Genomic DNA, 6603 nt, shown 5'->3' with positions numbered 1-6603 from the left:
ATTCACAGTAGCCAAAAAGTAGAAACAAGCCAAATGTCTATCAGCTGATACGTAAAATGTATATCTATGCAACGGGATATTATTCATCCATAAAAAGGAACGGGAGCTTCCCAAGGGGTGCTAGTGGTAAAGAATCTGCCCTCTAATGCAGGAGATGCGGGTTTAATCCTCGGGTCGGGAACATCCCCTGGAGGAGAACATGGCAACCCACTCCAGTATTCTTGCCTGGAGAATCCATGGACAGAGAGACTGGCAGGCTACAGTCCATAGTGTCCCAAAGAGTTGGACAGGACTGAAGCAACTTAGCACGCATGTACACACTAATGGTAAGGATTTGGTGCTTTTATTATAATACTGCCATGGCCCAGGTTCAATCCCTGGTCACAGAATTGAGATCCTACAAGCCACACTGCACTGTGTAGTCAGAAAGTAAATAAATAAAATGTTTCTTAAAAAAAAAGAGTATTGATACATAGTGCAACATAAATGAATCTTGAAAACATGATAAGTAAAAGAAACCAGTCACAAAGTACCACATATTATATGATTCCATTTGCATGAAAGGCCAGAATAGGTAAATAGAAAGAGAAAAAAAGTAGATTGGTGGTTGCCTAGGGACAGGGAGTAAGGAGTAACAACTAAGCCTTTCTTTTTCGGGTAATGGAAATATTCTAAAACTGATTGTAGAAAGATGTACAGTTCTGTGAATATACTAAAAGCCATTTGTTGAACACTTTAAATAGGTGATTTGCATGGTTTATGAATTATATTTCAATAAAGTTTTGAAAAAGGAAAACTTTTCAATAGCTTCCCACTGCCCTTAAAATAAAATCTAAATCACTAAGATTAATAGGCAATAAGGAATCTGGCTCCAGCTAATTTTTCTAATGGCATCACTCACAAGGCCTTTTCATCAGTCATTACCTTCCTCTTTTACTCTAATTCTAATCATGCTGAATTTTTTTTTGGTCATCTCCCTAAATGTGTTTCATAGTTTTAAAATATGTCTACAAGATCTTTGACACTCATCCTGTTAAAAAGTTGAAGCATGCTTCTCCTCCCCTTAAATATAGAGTAGACTTAGGGACTCATTTCTAATGAGCAGAAAGTGGTAGAAGTGATTTTGCATGGCTTCTAAGACTAGGTCATTAGGCACTGTGGCCTCGGTGCTCTCTTTGGGGGAAGTTGCCATATTTCAAAGATACTCAAGCAGCTCCTTGGAGAGACTTATGCATAATAATGGGGAACTGAGGCCTTCTGCCAACAGCCATGTGAGTGAGCCATTTGGGGAGCAGATCCTCCAGTCAAACTTTAGCGAGCCTCCAGATGATTGCAACCCCAGCCAATATCTTGATGTAACTTCATGAGTGACGCTGAGCCACAACTACATGATTAAGTCACTTCCAAATTCCTGACCACAGAAACTGTGAAATAATTTTTTTAAATTTGATCATTTTATTTTAGTCTGCGAAAACAAAATCAAGCCAAAAAACACACAAACAAAAACCCTTAAAATAGGCTTTTCAAATTATGTAAATTCCTCCTTTCCAAGGAAGCAGAGGGTAGACCAGTGTAGGTTATCCCTAGGGCCACGTACATCCTGCTACAGCTGCTCACCCTTTGTTGGGTTTTGAGCCTTCTTTGAGTCATAGTCTGAATCATTTTCCTCATCTCCTTCTTCTCCCCTTTCCTCATCTTCTTCTCTACTGTTTTATCATAATCATCGTCTTCTTCTTCAGTAACTTCTCCAGTCAAGTATAATACTGATCTTGGGATTATATATTCATGTAAAAAATGACTTTTAAAGTGTGCAGGAAGAATAGCTTCAGCAGCAGCATCAGATCACTACTTTCAGGAACTTCAGGAGGGACAAACAAATGCAAGAAAGAATATTAGACACCGTTTTGGTCACAGTACAAACAGACCCAAGTCCCTTGTTTCTGCTTCTTGCTGCTGCTGCTAAGTCGCTTCAGTTGTGTCTGACTCTGTGCGACCCCATAGACGGCAGCCCACCAGGCTCCCCCGTCCATGGGATTCTCCAGGCAAGAACACTGGAGTGGTCTGCCATTTCTTTCTCCAATGCATGAAAGTGAAAAGTGAAAGTGAAGTCACTCAGTTGTGTCCCACTCTTAGCGACCCCATGGACTGCAGCCTACCAGGCTCCTCCGTCCATGGGATTTTCCAGGCAAGAGTACTGGAGTGGGTTCTGCTTCTTAGTGGGTTTCAAAATGACAATTCTTTCCTTTTTTCCAGTCTATGTGGCATCTTGAATAACCCATAATTTCTGGTCCCTCAAAAGAAAAGGGATCCGAGTCATCTGGTTCTGACCTCATATTATGTGTCTTAGTCAATACTTCACTTGTGAAATATTCACTGGGTTAAAAGTGAAATTTGAAGACAAAATACATAGATAGGCTGGCTGTACCTAAGGACTTCACTTGAGTACCTTGCAAGTGCTTCAGCGTAGGTTTATCATTTTCCTAAAACTACCACTGAGCAAATCAACACTTAAAAAACAGTCAACCAAAATTCAGGAATTCCCCTGAGGTCCTCTTTCTCTTTATCCTTTTTCTCATCTTCAATCTTGGCCTTTACTTTTAGCCCCTCCAAAATTTCATCTTCCTCATCTGGTTTCCATTCACATTCTTCTTATGTAGGTTCATAAATGATCTCAAATGGCTTATCAGATAGAGGCTGATAGAGAACAGCATACTTTCCTTCAAGATCATAAATTCCCTCACAGAATTTGGCTTCTATCTGGACGCATTTAACTTGTATCTGGTTAAGATATCTCTTGTTAAGAGATAACTAATACAACATGGCATGCTACCTGTCACCTCAAAGCCAAACATCATGAGATGTTTACTTCATTAATATCCAGTCATTCTTAGCTTTATCACTTTCAAAATCATTCTTAACGGGCTTTTTAACTACTGATTAGTTCCCTCTGCTATTTGCTACCACAGCATACATCCATGCTGCTGCTGCTGCTAAGTCATGCCAGTCATGTCCAACCCTGTGCGACCCCATAGACGGCAGCCCACCCGGCTCCACCATCCCTGGGATTCTCCAGGCAAGAACACTGGAGTGGGTTGCCATTTCTTTCTCCAGTGCAGGAAAGTGAAAAGTGAAAGTGAAGTCGCCCAGTCATGTCCAAGTCTTTGTGACTCCATGGACTGCAGCCTACCAGGGTCCTCCATCCATGGGATTTTCCAGGTAAGAGTACTGGAGTGGGTTGCCATTGCCTTTTCCAATACATCCATGAGTTAAATCATTTATACACCCCGACAGACTTAAGTGTAATGAAGTCCCATATGGGATCTCTCTTGTCAATATTATGTCACTAGCATCTGCCACAATGCCTGATACATGGTAAACTATAAATAAATACTTGAGGAATGAATAGTTAAATGAATGAATGATTGGATAAAGATATATAAGGAGATAATGTAATGAGACAAAGAACCCATGTGTGCAAAAGCTGCTATGAGAGTACAGAGGAATGGCATTTAATTCACACCACTCCCTTATGGTGTGAATTTTTGGCAAGTTACTAATCTCTCTCTCTCTCTAAAAGACAGCTTTCTTATGCATAAAATTAGGGTATAGCTCCTGCCTCATAGTGTTGTTGTATTTATAAACTAATACCTAGTAGAAAAAAAATGATAATAACACTTGGGAATTTAGAAAAGAGCTTCATGAGAAAAATATCTCAGTAGAATCTGTTTTTTTTTTAAGATTTATTTATTTATTGGCTGTGCTGGGTCGACACTGCTGCACTCAGGCTTTCTCTAGTTGTGGCAAGTGGGGACTACTCTTTGTTGTGGTATGCTGGCTTCTCATAGCTGTGACTTCTCTTCTTGCAAAGCATGGGCTCTAGGCTCAAGGCTTTTGCTGCTGCACGTGAGCTCAGTAGTTGTGGCACATGGGCTTAGTTGCTCTGCAGCATGTGAGATCTTCCCAGACCAGGGATGGAACCAATATCCCTTGCATTACAAGGATTCTTAACCACTGGACCAGCAGGGAGGGCCCTGAGTAGAGTCTTAAAGCATGAATAAAAATTAGGCAAAAAACGTGGGAGGCGGAGGTCAGAAATCTATGCAGAGAGAAAAGCAGAAACAGTTTCAGAGGTTAGAAGTAGCAAAGTGCACGTAGAAAACTCCATGCAATTCAGTATCACCAGAGTATAAAATGCAATGAAGGGAAGTGGCAGAATGTGAGGCTAGAGATGGGAGGTAGGGCTAGTAACATGGAAGACTTCCTATGTTATATTATGCTTTTGGAATTCTGAAAAAAATTAGGACCATTGAAAGACAGTGGTTATATTTGCATTTTGAATATACTAGTCCAATTAACTTTAAAATCAATAACCTTCACACCCACTGAAATGCCTATAATAAAAAAGATGGACAATAATAAGTGTTGACAAGGATTCAGAGAAACTGAAACCAGCATGCATTGCCATTGAGAATATGCAATAGGCAGCTGCTTTGGAAAACAGGCAAGCAGGTCCTCAAAAAGTTAAACAGAGTAACCACATGATCCAGCTGTTCTACTCCCAGGAATGCACCCTAGAGAAATGAAAACAATCCATCCTCTCAAAAACATGTGCATGAACACTGGTAGCAACATTATTCATAACAGACAAAAAGTGGAAACAACCCAACATCCAGATAAAATGTTGTACAGCCATACAATGGAATCACAAAATTCGCCCATAAAAAGAAAGGAAATATTAATTCACGCTCCAACATAGATGAACCTTGAAAACATTATGCTAAATGAAAGAAGCCAGGCATAAAAGGCCACATGTTATGATTTAATTTATAAGTAAAGTTTAAAATAAGAGATAAAATGTAGATTAGTGGTTGACAGGACTTTGTCTAGGTTAGGGTGGAATAGGGAGTGACTGCTACTGCATAAGGAATTTCTTTTCCAGAATACAAAAATGTTCCGAACTTAGATTATGGTGATGGTTGAACAATTCTGTGATTGTACTAAAACCATTGTACACTTGGAATGGATGAATTTTACAGTAATGTGAATGATATCTCAAAATATGTCTTTTTATTAAAAAGCCAATACTCTTTCCAACCTATTATTTTGTTACCTGGCTATTACTATTATTATTATATTATAGGTTTCTCTTATATAATGTGACAAAACATATATGCTATGAAAGTCATACATTTTGTTTTACAATACTGCCTTTTGTAGCATTAAATTTTTACTTCTTTAAAATTTCCAATGAAGAAATAGTTTTAAGAGTTCCTAGTCACATACTTAAACTTTACTGTAATTTCTATCGTATTGAAATTGTATCATTTCCAGGGCACATTGCAACTATAAAGAACATTGGAGGTGAATTTTTCTTGTATAGTTGGTACTTTAAACCAAACCTAAAATATATAAATTTATGACTTCTGGGAGCAAAATAAATAATCTTAGAAGAATATAAATATATGTTATTGTTTTGAGTTGAGAAAAAACATAAATTTTTTGTATGTGAGAAATTATTTGCTATAGCACAGGGAATATAGTCAATATTTTATAATAACTATGAGTATATTCTTTATGAATTGTGAATCACTGTTTTACACCTGAAATTTATATAATATTGTAAATCAACTACACTCCCCACCAAAAGTAAAAAAAAAGAGGTCTTTGCTACAAAAAAAATCACCACATAATTTTTTTTCCCCACTTAAGGTTATCTTACACCACAAATCCCGAAAGAGAGTTTCTGTCTTTCAACAAAGGGGAGATGACTGCAAAGATTCCTGCCCTCTGATGTGTATGCCTTGTATATAATCCCTTCCCCTTGAGTGTGGACCCAGTGAATATGACAGAGTATTATTGCTGTGATTAGATTACTAATCTGTGGCCTTTTGGTTAAACCAACAAAAACATTATATTTGGTGTGTGTGTGTGTGACTCTTTGTGACCTTATGGACTGTGGCCCTCCAGGCTCCTCTGCCCATGGGATTCTCCAGGCAAGAACACTGGAGTGGGTTGCCATGCCCTCTTCCATGGTATCTCCCCAACCCAGGGATCAAACCTGTGTCTCCTGGGTCTGCTGCTTTGGCAATGCACAACACCTTGATTTCAGCCTGCTACGGCCTTGACCAGTTCAGTTCAGTCGCTCAGTCCTGTCCAACTCTTTGTAATCCCATGGACTGCAGCACGCCAGGCTTCCCTGTCCATTACCAACTCCTGGAGCTTACTCAAACTCATGTCCATCGAGTCGGTGATGCCATCCAACCATCTCATCCTCTGTCGTCCCCTTTCTCCTCTCACCTTCCATCTTTCCCAGCATCAAGGTCTTTTCAAATGACTTCAGCTCTTCACATCAGGTGGCCAAAGTACTGAAGTTTTAGCTTCAGCATCAGTCCTTCCAATGAATATTCAGGACTGATTTCCTTTAGGTTGGACTGGTTGGATCTCCTTGCAGTCCAAGGGACTCTTAAGAGTCTTCTCCAATACCACAGTTCAAAAGCATCAATTCTGGTCAAGCATCAAGGCCTTGACCAGAGGACCCAGCAAACTCAGACAAGACTCCTAACCCGTGTGTGTTGTTTTAAACTACAAGTTTGTGATAATTTT

The 6603-nt window shown here is 39.3% G+C and overlaps 1 pseudogene; it reads right to left on the bottom strand.

Moving 5' to 3' along the window:
- Positions 1–1476: 1476 nt before the first annotated feature.
- Positions 1477–2977, bottom strand: LOC120861576 (annotated as a pseudogene).
- Positions 2978–6603: the final 3626 nt, after the last annotated feature.

The sequence above is a fragment of the Oryx dammah genome, unplaced genomic scaffold (assembly GCF_014754425.2).
Source record: "Oryx dammah isolate SB20612 unplaced genomic scaffold, SCBI_Odam_1.1 HiC_scaffold_3, whole genome shotgun sequence".
NCBI classification, from domain to species: domain Eukaryota; kingdom Metazoa; phylum Chordata; class Mammalia; order Artiodactyla; family Bovidae; genus Oryx; species Oryx dammah.
Note: the sequence above shows the minus strand (reverse complement) of the source record. Positions and strands in the feature narration are given on the sequence as shown.